The sequence below is a fragment of the Herpailurus yagouaroundi genome, unplaced genomic scaffold, assembly GCF_014898765.1.
Source record: "Herpailurus yagouaroundi ecotype Mexico unplaced genomic scaffold, PumYag 181, whole genome shotgun sequence".
Classification (NCBI taxonomy): Eukaryota; Metazoa; Chordata; class Mammalia; order Carnivora; family Felidae; genus Herpailurus; species Herpailurus yagouaroundi.
In genome coordinates this window covers 25,748,096-25,768,759 of record NW_024412412.1, presented here as the reverse complement: position 1 = coordinate 25,768,759, position 20,664 = coordinate 25,748,096, and the positions used below count along the sequence as shown (strand labels likewise).

The following is a 20,664-nucleotide window of genomic DNA, read 5'->3' as shown; positions in this document are numbered from 1 at the left end:
GACACCCCGCCATCACACTGGCCTCCTCCACCAGCACACCCCCAAGGTTGCTGCTCTAGGGGTGACAGGCCCAAGGGGCTACACACTGGGGTGAGTCTGATTTCTGGCCACCTGTCCCTTGGGTTTTAGGTGACCAGCTTTTAATCCAGTACCATCGCAGATAACTGAACACCAGATCTCACCAGAAAATGGACATTTTACACCTGCGTTATAAAGTCATCAAGGGGCTTTAGGAGAGGCTGACTTAACCTTAGATACCTTGGCTGAGTTGGGCCACAGTAACTGAACCTGCACCTCTCGAAAGAGCTCTCTCTGGAAACAGGTCTGCTGCACACAGAGTGTGATCACCAGGCAGGGCCCATCCTGGGAGAGGAAACACGGCTGCACTAGTAGCAGAGAGACTTTTAGAAGAGTGGGAAGGGTCCTTAGCGACCCAGTCCAACCCCCCTCATTTCATAGATAAGGATCTGAGGACTGAGGCAGGTAGGGTGCACTCAGCGACCTGTCCAAGGCTGCTGGCCAGTCAGCTCTGTCTGGCAGTCGAAGGCAAGCATTTTTACCAGCTGGGATCCAGCGCTCTTCCCGCCACACTATTCCACCCGTGGTGAGGGAGGCAGAAAGGTGTGCACAGGCTTTGGAGCCAGGCCAGCCACACATCCCTCCCCTCTCTCCCTCAACTGTAAGGTTTGGCCAAGTCACCCTCCTTGTGCCTCAGTCTCCACTATAAAATGGGCACATTCATTCCCATCTTTAAAGATGGACACGAGGGTTAAATCAAACGATGTGAGTGAAGTGCCACCAGTTTCTGGCACAGTACGTGCCCCTCGATGGTAGTAGCTAGTATTTATTCCCTTACAACTGCCCCCCATCCATGGGGGATATGTCCCAACACCCCCGGCGGATGGCTGAAACCAGGGATAATGCCAAACCCTCTATATACTCTTTTTCACATACATACATACCTATGATAAAGCTTCATTTATAAATTAGACACAGTAAGAGAACAACAATAACTAATCATAAAATTGTACAAATTATTGCACTGCACTCACCCTCCTTCTTGCGAGGCCTCCCGAGGATGACACGCCCACGTGAGTTGAAGAAGCGAGGAGAAAGACTTCGGCGTCGTAACACTAGGTGGGCGGCTCCCGACGATATGACGTTATGGCGTCACAGAGTTATGGCGTTTTGACGTTATGACGCTGACGCTGACGCTGACGCTGCAGCGTCAGAAGGAGGAGAATTTGCCTCTGGCCGGCAGGTAACGGAGACGTGGAAAGCGAAACCGCCGACTGGGAAGGGGGAACTACTGCCCTTGGGCCACCACGGCTTTCTGAGCATAATGGGCGTCCTCCAGGGCAGGATTCCAAATGCACCGTGGGTCCTGCTTGTTGGACTGGGGCACGTCCAGAGCCAAGAGCGAGGGCTCCAATTTGGAATGGAGGAGCGCATGGAAGGAAGGCTGCCCCGGCCAGCTGGGGTGCCAGCAGGTCTAAGGGACTCTATGCAGCTGGCTGACATGTCCCGGATACCGTGTTCCTGACACCTAATGGTAATTAGATTCCATATATCTAATGGTAATTAGCTGACTTCCACAAAATTCAACAAGGGCGGCAAAGAATAAAGCCCTTACGCTTCCAGGTTGGAAAAAGAGAGGCTGCTCCCCATGAGTAGGCTTGAGGGAACCGGCAGATTAGTGTGGGAGGTGCCGTCCAAGCACATGTAGAGGAGGGTCCACGGGGCTTTATTTCTTGGCTCTGGGGGGACACACAAAGAATGCTAATGGCTTAGCTGTCTCAGGACATAATAACATAGGATCCACCCAGACCAGTGGTCCTCGAAGTATGGTTCTCCAACCAGCAGTACCTGGGAGCTTGTTAGATGCAGACTCTTCGGGCCCCATCTTGAACCTACTGAATCAGAAAACTCTGAGGATGGGCTCCAGCAAACTATTTACCAAACCCTCCAGGTGATTCTTAGACATCTACAATTTGAGCACCACTGACCTAAGCCATTTCTCCTGATTTCCTGGTTGATCGCCCAGTGGCTATCAATCTTGGGTGCACAGAAGCCGCCCGGTGCCGAGTCTACAACTCACGGCAGTTAAATCAGAATCTCTGGGATCGGACCCAGGCACCAGCTTTCTTAAGACTCCACAGGTAATTTCAATGTGCAGCCAAGCTTGAGACCCACTGATTTGGAGCAAGAATTTGAATGAAGCAGTTAAGTCATTCATACCATTTGTGTGAATGCAATAGTGCCTGAGTATCAATCAATTCAGAATGCGAGGGGGTGGGGGTGGGGGGGCACCACCATTTCTGTTGCTCAGTCTTCGTGTTTGTTTTTCCCACTACTACTTCCTCAACTGTCCACTGCAGGTCCTGGATCCCCAAGAGAAGTTCTGAATACATTTGTTCCTCCTACCCATTCACCCACCTCGACTACTATTGAATTAACGTTATTGAATTCACTGGCTAGTGTTAAGATCCAAGAGGAAGCTCTCTTTGTTCTCTTGGAATCCACCAGTGAATTTCCAAATTAAAGGCAATTATTTTTTAGTTTCCATCATATATGTGTCTCTTATGTGTCAGGTTTTGTCTGTAGTGTTCTTGTTAGGTTTATGTATTTTATTCAGCTTTCAGTTCAGATCAGCACCAAAGTAGGCTCATAAAATCCTAGCTGGTTTAGGTTTTGTTTGGCCTTATGAAACATGCAAGTGTTTCACCTGGAAGAAGACTTAACAGTGGAGACAGTAGGTGGGCCTTGCCAGTCTCCTCTGCCGGGGCAGGGTGGGAAGGGGTGCAGTGGTGGACAGGAAAAGAGAATCTGTTGATTCCCCCAGTACTCTGTAGACTGGGTTACAAGAAAGGTGGTAAATAGCCATGGGACCAACACTTTCAGGTTCTAATAAAAATACTATGTTTAAAGATGGGGCCAATAGGATAGTATATCTAAGATGTCATCATAAAGGCTAGCCTTCTGGTTTTAGATTCAGACCAATTACTTGGAAGTTTTAGCCATCTTCCAAGTAGCTCAACATAGAAATGTTTACAGTTTGTGGAGTTAACAATTTTTAGTCTACTGATACAAATCACATGTTCCTTCTCAGAAGATTTCCTAGGGTAGCAATTTTCACAATGTCTCTAGGAGTTCTGAAGCTCCCTAAATTGTATTTAGGGAGAAATGGAGAGTAAATATACTTGTACATGTTTCTCTGTACACATCAGAATAAACCGTCACCCTGATCTCTCTGCAACTTTCCTGTATTAGCACTGAAAGTCCCATGTCCACTTTCCATTCTGAGCAAACTGGGATAACTGGTCACCCCACATATGCCCAGAGATGCTTGTTGAACATCTGCATCTTTATAAATCTTCCCCTCTGTTTGACTCATGCACTGCTTTATCTCAAACCATTATCACTTGGTGCTTAGACCACGCGCGCGCTAAACACCCCCAGTTTCCTCCTCGCAATGCTATTGCAAATACATTCTTTTATTTTGCTTGAATTCTACTTCATGTTTTCCCCACTGCCATCACCACCCTATCTCTCCACAGGATGATTCCAAAAACATCTTGTTTTTTTTAATCAGACTGCCAGAACAAATGTAGAGAAGAAAGGAGAGTGATTCCCGTTGTTTCAGAGCTGAAACTAGATGAAAGACTACATCATAAAAGTTAGAGTGCCATTTTGTTCAATGAGATAAATCTTTATTGCTTATCCCTAAAGTGCCAGATACCGTGCTACACTGCACTCACAGTAAGACGAGTCCCCAATAGCAAACTAATAAATGAGACAAATGTGTCCCCTTCACTCAATAAGACTCCCTGGCATCCTACATTTCCTCGTTCCTTGATTTTCCACTGGAGTGGGCACACACAGCTTAGGTTTTTGCCGTCCCTTATCTCTGGCTGCTAGCAGCAATTGACTGAATCCATTGCCAATTTGTTCTTTCTAATCTCAGTGCTGCTCCAGAATTATTATAATAAATTCAATTAATTTCTCATAGCGATTCCAAAATCCGTCCACACGGAAGCCCCATCCATCATGCAGCACGGGGCTTTGTCGTCTGTCTACGTAAGATCAACGCTGTTTGGTGGGGTTCCAGCTAACATTCGCTTTCCTACATTAAGTTTTCCCGTGCTCATCGTGACCATTTTCTCTCACCCTGTTGCCTTAAATAAGAAAATATATTTTCTCCCCTCTGAGGCTCCTTCCTTCATCCTCTATCATGTCTTTAACTTGCTTCTTCAATCATTTCCCATCTGATGTGTTTTTGTCCTGCCCTTTGACTACTCTTCAGTGTGCAAATGTGCTTATATCACAATTACTTTTAAGAAAACTTTTTTTAAGTTTATTTATTTTGAAAGAGACAGAGGCGGCATAGGCAGAGGGGAAGAGAGACAAGAAAAGAGAGAGGATCCCAAGCAGGCTCCATGCTGCCAATGCAGAGCCTGAACTCATCAAACCGTGAAACCATGACCTGAACCGAAACCAAGAGTCAGATATTTAATCAACTGAGACACCCAAGTGCCCCAAGAAGTTTTTTTTTAAAAGAGGTGATCTGATTTCCCCCAACTATGGAATTTGCATAGCTTTCCCTCTTTCCACCACCCTCTGCCCTTGTCTTTCTCATCTACTGCTCCCATTAATTTCTCAACCTCGTGCAGCCTGGGACTGGCTCCTGCTAAACCGAACTTTTCTCCCAGGGCATACCAATAAACAACTTGTAAAATGTGGTGCCTCTTCTAGGCTCTCACCCAGCCCAGCCCCTTGGCATCATTTGAGAGTATTGTTAGTTTCGGCCTCTCTCACGTTCCGTATCCTGACTCTTCTTGTTCTTCTCTCTCTTCCATAATTCCTGCCTCCTCCCAGTCTTACTCTTGACCTCATCCAGTTCCATTGGCTGCTGCTCCAGCTGTATTCTCTTGACCCCCACATATACCCCCCCTCTAAACTCTCTTCCGCATTTTCTATCCATATTTACAAACACCTAAAAGACTGCTCCACATGGAAAAATTCCAAGATCCTCAGACTCAGTATGCTAAAAATCAAGTTCATTACCATCTGGGTTTTCTGTCTCCCTGGGTTTTCTGTCTTACTTCCTGCATCCACTCCACTAGAGACTCGTATGTTATTCTTGACCTTTTCAATTCCTAATTGCTAGGCATTTGGCAAATAACATTATGTTACTTTTATTTTTGGAACTTTTTGTTGCAAATGGCAGAATCTGAACCCAAGTTCAATAAGAAAACGGGATGTTCTGGCTTGTGGAACCAGACCACAGAAAGGGTAGTTTCACGTGAATGGTACCAGATTTCTTTCCTTACCTCCGATCTCAGCTTTTGTTTGTGTTTTTCTCATTCTTCCAGGTTTCTTCATGTGAGGGGGGGGCCATGGTCAGCAGCAGCTCTGAAGGCACACCCTGTTAACAAGAATGGGAAGAGACCGTTTATATGTGCCAGGCACCATCCTGGGCACTTCAAAGCCCGCAAGTCAAGAAGAAAGAGAAAAAAACATTCTCCACTGCAAATGTAGAGAATCCACAGACAGAGTCTACAGTGGGCCGATGTAAGTCATGTCCCCACCACTAGAGCAATTGCTGGGTCAAGAACCAGTGGAGCAACCGCCAGATGTGGACATCTGACTACACACTGGTGAGCTTGGGTATTTCGAGTCGGAAGAGTCCAATGAACCACAGCAGGTCGAAAACATGCAGGGCTAGATTTGGGGGTAAGAAACTGAAATGTAAAAACTCGACAGTGCTTATTAAGGTCCACAGGGCTTCACATTATCTTACAAAAATTAAGGGGCCAACAAGGAACGGTATCCGAATAGGTGTTCCATCCACCAAGGGAAAACAAAAAACAAAAAAACCCATGCAGAAGAGAACCAAAATGTTCCTCAGAACACAGTTTTTGGAATATACTAAAATCCAAATAAATGTGTCCCCAAAGCCCCAAATTTTATGCCAATAGTTCCTAGCTCCTACAAGTATAGAATACCTTTTGAAATTAAAGTTTTAAACTTCTACATAATAGTGATTATAATGATAAATTGCACAGTGATGATGAGACGGGATGGCATGCCTTTGTACAACATCACCTATTCAGCCTACAGGCAGGTTTCATCTCTTGGACTGAGCCTGAGGGCCCATGGAGGCCTGTGGTCATAAGCTTTGGAAAGAGGTATTGAAATTGATATTACTGATAAAAATCTCAATTATGCCCCCATATGATGTCTGTTTTTAAACAGTCTAACTTTCCGGTGTCCCTTTTTTTTAATGTTTATTTCTTTTTGAGAGAGAAAGAACGCGAGTGGGGGGAAGGGCAGAAAGAGAGGGAGACACAGAATCTGAAGCAGGTTCCAGGCTCTGAGCTGTCCGTACAGAGCCCGACGTGAGGCTCAAACCCATGGGCGGTGAGATCATGATCATGAGCCGAAGTCAGGTGCTTAACCAACTGAGCCACCCAGACACCCCTCCAGTGTCCCTTTTTAATAAGGTAAATAGTTGCCAATTTCACCTGTAGGTAACTGCACAAGTTAACTTGATGCTGGTTGTTGTCTGGGCCTCCATGATACCACACATATGGGCTGCCATTTCTTGTCGTGGTTGGTATTCCCTCTATTTTTCATCTGTTTCTGCCTCTATAGTTCCTCTGATTATTGACTTCTTGTTCACCAGATTTGTAAATATAATGAAGCCTAAAAGGGGCGCACATGAATATGAATTCCATGGTATGTATTAATTAAGCCTCCCGCTGTAATATTTTGGGGAGGTCTTTCTCCCAAGAGTGAATGTTGCCACCCGACAGGTGTGTGATGAGATGCTATTTTCATCTTCCATCGTCTAAGGTTCAGGATGTACCTGGAAACATCCTAGGGGGTAGGGGTGCCCCACATCGCTGTTGTGAGCAGCATTCCTCCACGCCCAGCTCAGTTGGACTTAAGAATGGATGAAAACAAACGTTCAAGAATGTTTGGTTTCCATGTTAAGCTATGTCATCCGTTATCTTCCTTTTGCCTTTAAATGTGACCCAAAGACCTTCCAACAAAATGGAATGCAGCCTTGTATGAAATCAACTTAATCTCTTATTTGTGATTTATCACAGAATACTTGTCCTGAGTATTATTAGGCTGCAACGCTATTCTATTTATTTTGTAGACATTTTTTTAAAGGAAAGGAAAAGCCACTTGAAGTTTGATGTTAAAAAGAGAAAGCTATACAGTGTGTTCTACATTTGAAATTCCACATGCTGTCAATAATCTGGATTTTCCCTGTAAAGAGAGACATACATCCTTTTCCTGATTTCTCTATTTCAGTGTTCACTTTTACTATATGCCCAGTTCCCCTCGTTCAGTTAAATGTGTGTGAAGTCTGAAGCTTTCTAAGAAATGCCCTGCCCCAGCCGGGATCAAAGGGAATGCTTCTGGAATGGGATATCAGTAGCACGGCTCCCCTGGTTCGCTTTTTCTCACTCCACATTTTTTATTGTCAGCAGTGAATACCTTTCAGAAACAAAGCCACCTGCTATCAAATACAAGGATTGCTGAGTCTTTGTGTGTACGTGCGTGCGCGTTGGGCTGGGGGACACTCAGTGTGTGTGTTGCCGGGTGGGAGTTATTTACATGTCTGACTCTCTTCAGGCTATTGCAAACTGTTCCACAAGCTGGCATTAACCTCCCAGGAGGGCGTGAAGCTCCAAATGGCCAGGTCAGGGAGTGACCACTCGGTCACCTCTCCATAGGAAGGGTCAGAAGTCATGCCATGAAGGCTCTCGTGCTGAGAGGCATCTAGCTTAGCAGAGTGAGCATTGACCTGTGGCGGGGGGAGATCAGGAGATCCTTGCCTTTCTTAACTGTAAAAATAGGAGCACATGACAGTATCTTTGGGAGCCTCAGTTTTCTTATCTGTAAAGTGAAAAGTCTGGACTAAATCAGGGGTTGCCTGCCATTTGGCTGCATGCCATTTTTCTAACAGTGATGCAAAGGTCTTACCCCAGGCCAGTTAAATTAAACCTCTGGGGGTGGAACCCAGACATGGGTATTTTTTTCTCAAAGTTCCCAGGTGAGTCTCCGTGCAGCCAGGGTGCAGAACTGCTGGGTAAGGGAGCTCCAAGGTCTCTCTAGTGCTAGCACCTCTGGGGCCTGCTGCTGTCACCTCAGGGCCCCCTAGTCAGCTAAGTGTCCTCAGCTATATGTCCTGCCAAGCCCACCCTTCCAAGTGCATAGCTTGGTAGGACCACAGCTCCAACAGGATCTGCAGAAGCAGTCAATGTAATTAACCAGAATACCCAACCTGAAGAATGAGGAGTTTGACAGAGGGGAGGGCAGGATCTATTGTTAAAAGGGAATCATCATGGCTCCTAGGAAAACTGCAGACCAGCTGCAAAGCCCACTCTCGTTTCTCTTGGAACCCTGCACGGCAAGCTCATTTGCCTCTTCATAACCAGCTCTGACTTCTCTTGTGCAGCGCAGCGCTGTGCTGCAGAGATAAACTAATTTAATCAAGGACGGGAGCTGCATTTTGATCTTGCAATCATGTCACATAATTCCCTTTCCCAGGGCAGTGCCACACCTCTTTCTGCCCAGTTATCTTATCTCTCAGATCCCTTTTCCCCTCTTATTCCTTCTTAATCTATCCATTCCCCACACCCCCTCATCCACAGATCTGCCCCACTGCCATGTGCCCCCCACACCCAAGACACGATTTTCCTTTGTAAGGTCCCATTTTTCCCACTTCTTCCCGCTCCTTTATTTCCAGCCAATATTGCTGGGCCACTGATGGCTGTGAGGATGTGAAAATCTGAGACACAGGCATGAATAATGAATTGGGAGAGCCAGACTGAAGTCAGTCGGAACTGAGAACAGCATTTCAGAAATGCAGCCAAGTGACTTAGCAAGAAGTGATATCACGTTACTGCAAACCCCAAAAGCTTCAGACACACTGTTAATTATGAGAATGCAGTTCTGAGTAAGAATCTGCAATTGTCCAAAAGCAGGCTAAATCTTCATACTCTGTTTGGGGCTAAAGCTGGGAGTTCTCAAAGGTGCGGAGATGCTTACTCAACTCTACTGCGCTGGCTAGCCAGTGCAATGACCATCTAGTGGCCAGCTTGCTCATTCCATGAATAGCACTGTCACACCAGACAGGATGCAGCTGGACAGGGCGAGGGGATGGAATTTTTTCTTAATTTATTTGTTTATTTTGGGGGCGGGGGGAGAGAGAATCCTAAGCAGGTTCTGTGCACTGTCAGTGTAGAGCCTGACACAGGGCTCGATCTCACAAACAGTGAGATCGTGACCTGAGCTAAGGTCAAGAGTCTGACACTTAACCAACAGAGTCACCCAGGTGCCCCTAGAGGGGATGGAATTGAAACTCCACATAGCAGCCAGGCCAGGAAGCAGGGAAGTGGGGGAATAAAGATCTTGAGGTTGCCAGAGGGGAGACCGGCTGGAGATTGGGAAACCCAGGAGATTGTCTGTTGTTCTTCTCAGCCATTATAAGCCAACCTAAAGCCCAGTCCTCCGCTCAGGTGTGCCTGGTCCTATTTAGTCGGAATAGGGATTCCCGTTTAGTCAGAAACCTCCTTTTACAAGCAATACTTGGTAGATGGGTCTGTGATGCCCAAGGTCCAACCTGGGGACTTGCCAGAGCTGGCTAGTAAGCAAGAGGCCTGCAGGACAATCCTAAGTGGCTTTCTTGCTGTCCCTTACATCCCCTCCCATCTGTCCCCCAAATGTAGCCAGACATGTTGTTGTAAAATATAAACCTGGCTATCCCACTCTGTTGCCAGAAACTGTCAGTAGCCTGTCAGCTCCAGAACAGAGGCTAAATTCCTAATCATAGCATTCAGGGCGTCTGTGACTTGGCCCAAGCTTCCGTCTCTAACCCCACTTTCCAACCAGTGACTTGACCTGACAGACCAGAGATGCTGGATGCTTTCTCTGTGTACTCTCCGCTGTTCCTCTCCTGCATGCCTTTGCCCAGGCTGTGTCCTCTGCAGAAATTTCTCTCCGCCCATCTCTATCTGCTGTATGAACACGCTTAGGAGCCCACTTTTCTTCCAGAGCCCTGGAATCGGACAAACTCTCCTCCCCTCACGTTCCCATCGTGCCTGCTGCCCACTTGACATTGAGGGATCTCTTTGTGAGACTAGAATGGACCCTCTGGGGGCAGGAACCTTGTCCTGTTCACCCAGGAATGTTCCTAAGACAATGCCTGGAATACAGTAGACATTGTATTGTAGATATTGATTGATATTTATCTGGAGAATGCCAGCTGGAAAAGAGTTGGAATGTAGGATAACCGTGCTCCAATCTGACAGGCATGGATATTCCCCTAGTTTCTGCTTAGAATAGAGGTGCAGAGGTCTGAGCAATACTCTTCTTTCTCACCCCTCGTGATGGAGAGAGTTCCCCAGCACGTGCTTCCAATTCCCCCCCTCCCCATCCTCGTGTGCTACCACTGTGATCTCATGGTGTCAGCGGCTCCCAAATTCCCAGGCTCTTCTCATCTTTGTGGGGCCTTAACAGGCAGTGGAGACATGCCCGGGTGACTCATCTGTTGCCAGTGGTGAGTTAAATCTTCCAAGCCAAAGCTTACTTCATTTTCCCGATGTCTGAGTCACGGAAGAAACAGGTAGAGCAGGTATGAATCTCTGTCTGCAAATCTGAATGTGCAAAAAAAAAAAAAAAGTATCTTGATTTTTTTATAATTCAATTGAGTTTCTATTTCAAATCTCATTTTTTTTTTCTGAGGGTGGCAGAGTCAGTTTTTCTTCCTCTCCCTTTTCCCTAACACGGCATCTAAGCACCGAGGGTTTATGTGGTGCCTGAGTGAAGGCATACCCGGTCCTCATCCTCAGTTTCATCTATTCATTCTGCTTCCTGCTGGGAAAGCCTGTCCCTCTAACATTACTGCCCACCCACATGGATCCTGAGGCGGCCTCGTTGGCATCTCCTGTGCTGCTCTTAGGGCCGTGACAGAGCCCGGGGAACTCTGTAGGCTGACCGAGGCCACATCTGCCAAGTCAATGTGAGGGTTGGTCGGTTGGTTTTTGTTTTTGTTTGGTTGGTTTTCGGTTCCAGCATCTCTAACATTTGACCTGGGAACCAGGGCTCGTGGCCTCCTTCCTTAGAGACCTACCAGTATCTACGCTTTCCTTACTCTCCCGGTCCAACTCAGTCTCATCCCAGACTGTGACACCTTCTCGTAGCCAGTGTGTATGTAGGGGAGAAGGGAGGAATACCTCCCTGCTACTCCTCTCATTTACCTCTGTCCTGATTTACCTCTGTCCTGTTTCCATTTCCTCACGGTCAATTCTTTTGAAACTCATAGGCCACAGAGACTTTTTTCCTCTCTGATCTTTCCTGTCACATTCCTTCCCTGTGTCAGTGATCACCTGCTACAGTCTAGTTACTGAATGGAGAGAAGGGGTAAGATCTAAGAGGGAACTGGTGGGAGAAGTATCATTAAGAGTGTTAGCGGGGACATGGCGCCTGGGTGGCTCATCGGTTAAGCATCCAACTTCAGCTCAGGTCATGATCTCATGGTTCGTGTGTTCGAGCCCCACATTGGGCTCTCTGCTGTCAGCGTAGAACCCACTTCGGGTCCTCGGTCCCCCACTCTGCCCCTCCCCCACTCATGCTTGCTCTATCTCTCATAAATAAACATTAAAAAAAAAAGAATGTTAGCAAACATGAATGTAGCATTTACAACGAATCAGGCACTGTTCTAAGTACTTTCCGGACATTACCTCATTAAGTCATGGCAGCCCTATGAGGAAGATAGTGTTGTCATTCGCATTATATCGATGAGGAAACGGAGGTGAAGTGGCGACAGATCATAGGAGCTGAGACTTGAACCCAGGCAGTTTGGCTCCACTGTCAGTGTAGAGCCAAACTCGCACACATCAGTGCCCTGCCACACATCTTATTCTTAGCATAGAGCTGTCTTCCTTGAAGATGTGTAGGAAAAAGAAAAGTTTTAAATATTATGATGGAGCCTTCTCTCTCTATTCAAAGTGCTTTTGCTGGGATTTAACAAATTTTGATTTTCACAAGACACCTTATCAGTCATCCGAGTGCATGTCAAAAAGGGAAAAAAGCCTAAAAGTCTTTAAAAATAGTATCTCCCAATACCACTGCCTTCATGTGCCTGGAAGCATTTCATCACGCCCCTCAGCCGTGGGGTAAGAGTTAGAGGGCTCGACCTCTGAAAACGTGTGCCAGTTCCTTATATTGCACTCTGCATGCCCCTGACCATTCTATCTAAGATGAAAATATGAAAAGATACCCAAGGAAAAGCACTTGTGGGCTTCTAATTCCTCTGGAACAAACATTTGTAACATTTTTGAGGATCACAGACTTATTTGTGAGTAAGAAATATCTCCCCACGAAAACCAAGTGCATAGAGCCAAATGCATGTATAATTTATCAGAAAACCACGGGGAAATCACTGAGGCCCATACTGTGTGTGAATCTTACTGGAAGGGAAGTTCTGTACCTTCAACACCTAGCAGAGAACAAACTAATAGAGTTAGGCCCATCCTGCTCCCATTCCAGTCCCCCCGCCCCCACATCCATAATGTCTCCCTATGGTACCATAAGAGACAGAAAATCTTCCCCTTCCTTTTTTTTTATTTAAAAAAATTTTTTAATGTTCATTTATTATTAAGAAACAGAGAGAGACACAGCATGGGCAGGGGAGGGGTAGAGAGAGAGGGAGACACAGAATCTGAAACAGGCTCCAGGCTCTGAGCTGTCAGCACAGATCCTGACGCGGGGCTGGAACCCATGGACCGTGAGATCATGACCTGAGCCGAAGTCAGACACTAAACCAACTGAGCCAGCCAGGGGCCTCTCTTCCCCTCCCTTCAGTGCACCCCAGATTCTCTGCAAATGCTTGGTGCTAATGAGGACTTTGTCCTTCTGCATTGTATGCCTGTGCATTTGCCTCCGAAGGAAAAGCACTGGCTGTTGGCAGGAACTGATTAGAAGTGGCCACTCTGATTTTTGGACAATTTGGAGGCCACACATAAAACTCTGCATGCCCCATGGGGGCCGTTAGGGAAGGACCAAGTCTCTTCACAACCCATAGAGGACTCTTTCCCAGCCCATTACTGCAGGGTAGCCAGTCTCCCAACTGGTCTTTCCCTTTTCAGGAGGGAATTCAACACATCAAGTTTTAAAATACCTTCTCAAAGAAAACCATTAATAGGTTTTCCAGTACCTCAAGAGTATCATGGAAGTGCAGTTAACTCAGCGTCTCAATTCTCTAATCAAGCAACGGAAAGAGTGTTTGAGTCAAGGCCAAACATTATTCTTTCATGGAAGGAAACATGTAGATGGTTCAGGATTAATTCTGTGAGCAGCACAGGGCCCTCTGCAAGAAATAATTGTACCCTACATGTGCAAACACTTACGTGATTATCATTTGTGCTTCATTGGTCTCATGCCACCAGGGTGACTATTAAAAATAAGGAGGGCAAGTATGGGGCACCTGTGTGGCTCAGTTGGTTAAGTGTCTGACTTCGTCTCAGGTCATGATCTCGCAGTTCATGAGTTTGAGTTCCACATCGGGCTCTGTGCTGACAGCTCAGAGCCTGGAGCCTGCTTCGGATTCTGTGTTTCCCTCTCTCTCTCTGCCCCTCCCCCACTCATGGTCAGTCTCTCTCTCTCTCTCTCTCTCTCTCTCTCTCTCTCTCTCTCAGAAATAAACATTAAATAAAAAAAGAATTAAAAAAAGAATAAGGAGGGCAAACAAAGCAGACAGCTAAAAGATACTGGGACATGAAAATAGTATTTTCTTCATTCTCATTTCCCATTGCCTTTCCTCTAGTTTGGGGTGGCATGATGTATCCTTTTCATTCCTTCCTATCAACCTTCTCTATTTCTTTGATGATTTTTTTCTTATGACCTATTCTTGCTATCAAGTTTTAATATCTGAACTGTGTTCATGGATGCGCATACCATGAAAAAGGCTAGTTTTGTTTCTCTGAGCCTTTGTGATGCATACCCATCAGTAACTATTCTAGACATGTTCCTTGTTATAAGTATGTTTGTGATTATATAAATTTCATGCAAGGAAAACTGTACTAATACGTTCCATATATTATAATATACGACAAAACTGAATTACGAAAGGGTGAGATGAAATAATTACAAAAGAGCAATAACATTTTATTCCCTCTCCTAACAGATTGCCCATTGCCCTTTGGGAAACGCAGACATAGTGTATCAAAGCAATTAAACAGAACAAAATCCTCCAGAAGGTTTTAGGTTGGATGGCACTGCCTCAAATTGTAACTTGTAATAATCCTGTAACACCCTCTATTCATATAAGTGAATTCGTAAGAGACTCTATTGTAAATAGAATGTTTGTGTCCTCCCAAATTCATATGTTCAAACCCTAACCCCCAGTGTGGATGTATTTGGAGACGGGGTCTCTAAGGAAGAAATTAATGTTAAATTAAGGTAGTGCTCTGATCCAACTCTGGATTAGATAGGTTTTGTGTCCTTATTAGAAGAAACACGAGAGAGATCACTCCCTCCCTCTCTCCCTCTGTGTGTGTGTTTGTGCTCATGCTAAGGAAAGACCATATGAGCACAAGCAAGATGGTAGCCATCAGTAAGCCAGAAGAGAGTACTCACCAGAAACCAACCCTATCAGACCTTGATCTTGTACTTTCAGCCTCCAGAACTGTGAGAAAATAAGTTTCTGCTTAAGCCACCCAGTCTGTGGTATTCTGTTATGGCAGCCCAAGCTGACTAAGACACTCTGAGAAAGCATACCAGATTGTTCCTGTGCCCTGAAGCCTATAAACGCGCGCGTGCGCGCACACACACGCACGCACACACGCACACACTCACACGTATATAGTCATTCAACATAAAGTTAATAGTTTCTTCAAAGCTGGTCATAAAATTAGTATTAGGTAACAAACTTCAGGAGTGTCAGAAATATGGTGGTATGGGAAACTCACACAACATCCTCCTAACTTGGGCAAGTGGAGAAATGCAGAGCCAGTGAAATCCTGGTGCTGTAGTCTCAGTGTAGACCCTCCCTTTTCCATCAGATATGCACCAGCTTCGCCAGTGCACTGTGTTGCGACCGCCCCCATTATCATGGTTTTAGTATGTGCTTCAGACAGGCAAGAACTGAAGTGTCTGTGGGAATTAATTAAAAACTGAAGCTCGCTTCTTGAGAATTTTATGGACTGCTGTTTCTTGACATAATTTTGAAGAGACGGTATAATCTACTTTTCCACTGAAAACAGCAAAGATAGATGTTATCTTTGTTTATTTTTTTAAAGATGAACCTCTTGCTAAATGCACTTGTGAGCAAGTTAGAAAGGAAAAATGAATTGAGGGTAAAAGTTAATTAAAAGGAGAAATACATATAGGTAACCAAACACGGAGTCTGGTGTTTGCTCTGGGGTAGGGTATGAAACTCTGATGACTTTGAACTCCTCTTTTTAACAACTATGTAATGTGTAAGAAATGAGACAAATCCTTGGGCCAACTGAAGACAAAGGTCTGAAAGGAAAACACATAAGCCATGTAGAGACATAAGATAAATAAGAAGTCACAGAAAGGTCTACTAAAAAGTACTTGTTTCCCTCAGCCTTGAAGCTAGGTTGAAAGAGAAAATCTTTCTCCTGAGAATTCATAACTATAATCCAGTTTTTCATGGGAATTTTCAGCCCAGATTCACAGTACTTCAAGTCTAGAATTGATTTTAAAGTAGCCCTTGGTTGAGAATGCCTTATTGGTAGTAGGTAGAATTAAATGTGTACTGTTTTTGAAGGAACTTACCTTCAACCAAAGCCTCAAAAATTACTATGGGTAAAATTCCAGGGAACATAAGTCCATATCACAGCAAACACATAAATGAAAGGCATCAGGAATGATGGATTATAAAATCAATCAAGAGGATTCAAAAGGCTCCAAAAGAATGTCTAAAAACAAAAATAGAGCAATTGAAAGTCAGAGCCTGATATTCAGGTTACACAGCATAGACACAGTTTAAGACTAATTGTGAAATGGAAAATAATGTAGCAGAAATTACCCAGAATGCAGCATAGAAAGAAATGAGGTGAAAAAGTTAAAGAGTGATTAAGAACCTTATAATATAGAATGAGTTGTAGAATTACAAAATCAGTCAAAATTTTGGAGGGACATAATAAAGAGAATAGAGAAAAGACAATATTCAAATTGAAAATGGCTCATTATTTTCTGCTACTGTTGAAAGATTTCAATACTCAAACTAAAAAGATGAGCACATGTATATACACAATGGAATGTTACCCAGGCATTAAAAAAGAATGAGATCCTGCCATTTGCAACAACATGGATGGACTTAGAGGGTATTATGCTAAGTGAAATAAGTCAGCCAGAGAAAGACAAATACCATATGATCTCACTCATATGTGGGATTTAAGAAACAAAACAAACAAACAAAGGGAAAAAAGAGAAACAAACAAAAACCAGGTTCCTAAATACAGAGAACAAACTAGTCATTGTCAGAGGTGATGTGGGTGGGGGGGGGGGGGGGAGGGGGAGTGGTGAAAAGAGAAAAGACATGAAGAGTACACTTACCTTGTACTCTCATTATATTGTACACCTGAAACTAATATAACACTGTATGTAAATTATACTTCAATTAAAAAAAGAAAATTTTAAAGAAATTTTTGAAGAAAATTAAGTTTTTAAAAATCTACAACTATACATATGATAATCAAACTGCAGGAGGGGAGTGATGAGACAGTCTTGGAGCAGCCAGAAACAAAAGATCATCTGCAAAGAAGTGTCACCCAGCAACGACTCTGTCACCTGATTTCTTAACAACAACAATGAAAATCAGAAGACGGTGGAATATTTTCAGTATGCTGAGAAAAAGTTAACTCAAAAACCAAAATTTTATATCCACTATTTATGAGTCAAAAATGAGGATGAAATAAAGATATTTTGAGACAAAGAAAAACTAATAGGGTTTCCAAGAAACAGACCCTTGCTACAAGAACTTATGAATAAGCATTTTGTATAGAAAGAAACTAATCCTAGACAAAAGGCTTAAGATGAAAGAAAAAAACGCTAAGTAAAGAAATTAGTAAAATTGTGGGTATACATAAACATGTAAGGTGGAAAACAATGATTATAATATAGTCTTTCAGAGTTAAAAAAAAAAAACACTAAAATACGGTAATGGTGTAGAAGTAAGGAGGAGATTATTGGAGTTGAGGTGTTTACAGAGCAAATAGTTTGTGTGGATGGTAAAGATGCTGACTGATTTTAAACTTTAAGTCTCAATTCATATTAAAAATTTGCAAGGTAACCATTAAAGGAGAATAATGCATATATTCAACAATTCTACTTTTAGGAATTGACAGGAATAGCAACAAATTGGAAACATAACTGGCTATCAGTAGAGAATTGGTTAAAATAATCATGGGTAGTAAAATACTATGAATAGAATTCAGATAATTGAATGCTATGTAGCCTTTTAAAAAATGCAGTTGCTGTGGAGTGCCTGGGTGGCTCAGTCGGTTAAACGTCCAACTTCAGCTCAGGTCTTGATCTCATGGTCGGTGAGGGTGAGTTCGAGCCCCGCATAGGGCTCTGTGCTGACAGCTCAGAGCCTGGAGCCTGCTTCAGATTCTATGTCTCTGTCTCTCTCTCTCAAAAATAAATAAGAATTAATTTTTTTTTAAATAATAAAAAATGTAGTTGCTGTGTATCTATTTATTTGGAATAATCTCTAAGGTAAAAACAAAAATGGTGTGTATCATGTATACTGTATAGGGTTTTTTTTTTTTTTAAAGAAGGGACAAAAATATGTGCATACATTGTGCTTGTACTTTTCATAGGATATCTCTGTAAGATACATAGGAAATTCACAACAGTAATTGCCTCTGGGTTAGCTTTTAAGTTTTCTAGTGCATATTCAAAAGGAAGATTTCTCTTAAAAACTTACAAAAGCAATAGAAAAACCATACACAGAACCCTCATACACACATACACACACACTCATACCCAAATACAGCAAGGAACCCGTGGCAAAATACACTGTCTTTAAACAGCAAAGGAGTAAAACATCTAAAAAAGCACTCAGACTTTCTCTTTTCTCATATATAATGATAGAGCTCTAATCCTTACATTTGCTGGGATGCCTGGAAGGCTCATTCAGTTAAGCATCTGACTTCAGCTCAGGTCATGATCTCTTGGTACATGGGTTCAAGCCCCACATCAGGCACTGTGCTGACAGCTCAGAGTCTGAAGTCTGCTTTGAATTCTGTGGGTGTGTCTTTCTCTGCCCCTTTTCTGCTTTCTGTCTCTCAAAAAAATAAACATTAAAAAAAAAACGAAACTTAGGGGCACCTGGGTGGCTCAGTAGGTTAGCCATCGACTTCAGCTCAGGTCATGATCTTGCAGTCCATGGGTTCGAGCCCTGCATCGGGCTCTGTGCTGACATCTCCGAGTCTGGAGCCTGCTTCAGATTCCTCCCTCTCCCTTTGCCCCTTTCCTGCTCACACTCTCTCACTCTCTGTGTCTCTCTCTCTCTCAAAAATAAATAAACATTAAAAAAATTAAGTCTTTCATTTGCTACAGAGTATAGTATGAGCATTTACTCTTTCACTCTTACATCCTGTTTGTATACTTTTTGAAGGCCTGACTCAAGTATATTATTTCCTTTGTAGTTCTTGAAATATTTTTAGTATAAGCTTTATATATAGTAGTTTAATAAATAAATATGTGAGGTACTGTGTATCATATTTTATGGATTTGAAGTGTTTATGCTACCAAACTGATCTGAATCATGTTAATGAGTTTTTGTAACATATGAAACTCAATGGGATGTTATATGAATTTTGAATGGCTTTAAAATTTGAAAGTCCACTTGTTTCTTTCATTGTCTAGATTGCTTGCTCAATTTGACACAATAGGAAAGACTTACTTCAGGCATTTAGGAAAGCAAACACCACACTACAAAATTGTTTTATAAGCAGCCATATTAACATGTTCTTATGTCTTCATTCTGTGTGACCTAAAAGCCAGCATGTGGAATGCATTCCGCGATCATGTTTGTATATATCACATTCTTAAACTTTGTCTCAAATGAGGACTCGGGCTGAAGGCCAGATTTGAGGACTGGAGGGGGCTGGGTGTGGTGCTGGCTGTGCCACGGAGGGGAAAGCATTAATCCCAGACACCAAAGCCAGCACTCATGGGGGTCTTCAGGAACTCCCGAGTTGTACAAATCAGTTGCAGCTGGAGGTACAGAACCGTGTCCTTGCAGTACATGAGATGAGTGGCTTTTTGTGTCCTGAAGTTATCTGGACAAAATCACTTTCTTAGGCATTCATTTGAATTAAAAAAAATTTTTTTTTCATGCTTATTTATTTTTGAGAGAGAGAGAGCGTGAGCAGGGGAGGGTCAGACAGAGAGAGACACACAGAATCTGAAGCAGGCTCCAGGCTCCGAGCTGGCGGCACAGAGCCCAATGTGGGACTCGAAAGCACAAACCGTGAGATCATGACCTGGGTCGAAGTTGGACGCTTAACTGACTGAGCCACCCAGGTGACCCTATGCATTCATTTGCATTTTAAACAGAAAGACATCATCAGTGAAGACAAGCATGAGAAGGCCCCTTTCAGATATTTATGCTGGAGTGATTGTTTCTCAAGTGTTTCAGGGTTTTGGTTTTGGTTTTGGTCATAGAAGCGTTTCTTCAAATGAAAGCATAGGGGCGATTCCAGTGTGTAAAATGGGTGAGTTGGAAATGGGGGGTAGGGACAGCCCAGGACCCTAATTTCCAACTCCTAGATCTAGGGGCTCCTAGCCAGCAGTGTTCCTCAAGCTTTATTTAGTGTGTGAGAGAATCATCTGGCAGTGGATAAAACATGGGCTGGTCAGAACATCTGGGTACGTCTGAGAGTCTAAATCTCAACAAGCACCCCAGGGGATGGAGAGGCTGTGCCCCGCCACGCCTCACAGTCATGTGGCCACAGTCATATGACCATGCTCAGCAGAGCCCAGGGTGAAAACTACCCTGCAAGGGGATCCAAAGTGAGTCTCACTCTTTGATTTACTCATCAAGTGATAACAAGCACAAGATTCTTGATCACTTTGGTTGATTTTCCCACAATTTCCTAAGCCCCACAAACCTGAAGTGGCATCTAGATTTTATCAAGCTGGTAGAAAGAATTCCAAGAATTTGTTGATTTTAAAGCAGCAACAATGATAGATGCAGAGGCTAAAATTCCATCTCATGCCCTTTCCCAAATTATCTCAATAGAAGTCAGGAGAGCAACTTCTAGATCATGCAGAACTGGTAAGGACAGCAGCTGAAGCCCCCAAAATAGCTGAATCTTGTTCCGAGCCCAACCAAGGAATTCCTCCCCAACATTTGACTTCAATGGATTGTCTTGAATGCACAGCTGTCTGGGCGATGTGACACTGCCACTCAGTGCTGAAACAAAGGGTCTTAGACTCTAGAAACTGTGGTCATTGGAGACCCTGCACTAGACCGGCTACTTTCTTGTCTAAGACATTGGACACTGGCAAAATCTGTATATCCAGGAAAGGGGAGTTGTACAGGGCAGGAAACACGTTTCTGTTTCGCTTTTGGAGGTGGTAATGCATCACACTTGGTGCCCACGC

The 20,664-nt window shown here is 43.8% G+C and overlaps 1 long non-coding RNA gene across 1 annotated transcript in view; it reads left to right on the top strand.

The window, feature by feature from the left end:
• Window positions 1-1,266: 1,266 nt before the first annotated feature.
• Window positions 1,267-20,664, top strand: part of LOC121039767 (uncharacterized) — a 40,058-nt gene continuing 20,660 nt past the window's right edge. Inside the window, exons 1-2 of the long non-coding RNA XR_005794976.1 lie at window positions 1,267-1,552; window positions 5,373-5,657. This is a non-coding gene — a long non-coding RNA (uncharacterized LOC121039767). The remainder of the gene's footprint in view (window positions 1,553-5,372; window positions 5,658-20,664) is intronic.